Source organism: Elephantulus edwardii, unplaced genomic scaffold, assembly GCF_000299155.1.
Source record: "Elephantulus edwardii isolate Elephantulus edwardi_28Jun2011 unplaced genomic scaffold, EleEdw1.0 scaffold00125, whole genome shotgun sequence".
In the NCBI taxonomy this organism is placed as follows: Eukaryota; Metazoa; Chordata; class Mammalia; order Macroscelidea; family Macroscelididae; genus Elephantulus; species Elephantulus edwardii.
Genome location: NW_006399875.1, coordinates 5,388,341 through 5,390,196, shown reverse-complemented (window position 1 = coordinate 5,390,196; position 1,856 = coordinate 5,388,341).

Sequence of the window (1,856 nt, the reverse complement as noted above, 5' to 3'; positions counted from 1 at the left end):
GCTCGGCTCCACGGTCAACACTCTTGGCACCAACAGCCAGGAAATCAAAAGACGTATTGCGATGGGAAAGTCTGCTGTTAGGGACCTCTCCAAAGTACCGAAGAGTAATGGTGTCTCTCTGTAGACTAAGGTGCGTCTGATACAGGCCATGGTCTTTGCAATCACTTGTTATGTGTCAGAGACTTGGACAATGACCAAGGAGGATAGAAGGAGAACTGAAGCCTTTGAGCTGCATTGCTAGAGAAGAGTATTGAATATACTATGGACTGCTAAGAAAATGAACAGGTTCATCCAGGCTGCTCTTTGGAGGCAAAGATTCTGAAGCTTCTTCTGACATACTTTGGACATGTTGCAAGGAGGAATCAGTCCTTGGAAAGGGACATCATGCTTGGGAGGGTGGAGTTACAGCGCAGGAGAGGAAGGCCCTCTATGAGGTAGATTGATTCAGTGACTGGGTTAATCGGGATGGGTGTGTCAGAGGCAATGTGATTGGCATAGGATAGAGCAGAGTTTAGGGCTGTTGTACATAGGGTCGCTATGAGTTGCAGGCAACTTGACGGCGAATAACAACAACAACAACAGATAGCCCCATGGAACAAGCCCTACCTGTTGTTACTGTTGAGTCTGAACCAACTCATAGCTGATCCTTCAGCAGGTTTTCAGAGGCAGTAAATCTCCTGGGAGGAGACTGCCCCTCCTTCTCCTGAGGAGCAACTGATGGATTCTAATGCATACCTTTGCATCGGCATCATGATTCCTTACCACTAAGTGGCCGCAGCACCCATGCATCCAATCCTAGCAGGGTCATTGGTGCTGTGAAGAGGCTATGCTCACATCACACGTTCAGACGGGAGATAACCATTTTTCGTCGTGAATTTAACCAAGGTATTAGTGTGCATGTCAAATTTACTCATATGACTAATTTTGATCTTGATACGTAGGGCGCTTTGGTGGGAAAGCCTGTAGTGAGATGTGCTGCAAACCCGAAAGGCCAGAGGCCTCTGGTGATTCTAACCCACCAACTGCTCCCCAGGAGAAAGATGGGCAGTCTCCTCTCTTTACAATTTCCAGCCTTGGAGACCAGAAGGAGGGTCACTGTGAGTCAGAACACACTTGACAGCAGTGTGTCACTGATGGCCTGCTGTTGTTAGGTGCTGTGGAGTCCAGCATGACTCATAATGACCCTATGAGCTACACATCAGAGCCCTGTCCGATTTTGTGCCATCCTTGCCACACTCAAGTTCATTGCTGCAGTCACCATGTCAATCCACCTGGTTGAGGGTCTTTCTCTGCTTCACCTTCCCTCCCCCTTTCCAAGCATGATGTCCCTCTTCAAGGAGTAACCTTTCCTGTCAACATGCCCAACGTATGTGAGAGATCTTTACCTCCAAGGAGCCCTCTGACTGCACCTTCTCCAAGACATACCTGTTTGTTTTTTTGGCAGTTCCTGGGATATTCAGTACTCTTCTCTAACACTATAGCTCAAAGGCATCAGTTAAGTCTTCTGTCATAATTAATCATTGTCCAGCTCTCAGATGCATAGCAAGTAATGAAAAGACCATGGCCTGAATCAGAAACACCTTAGTCCTCAACTGACATTATTGTTCTTTGATTACATGGAAAAGTCCCTAACTATAGACTTTTCTAGTGCAATACGTCTCCTAATCTCCTGACTGCTGGTATCAAGTGTATTGATTGTGGATCTAAGTGAGATGCCATCTTTGATGGTCTCCATCTTTTCTCCATCTATCATGATGTTCAGGCTGGTTTCAGAAGGGGTCGTGGTACTAGAGATATTGTAGCTGATGTTAGATGGATCTTGGCTGAAAGCAGGGAATACCAGAGGAATGTCTATC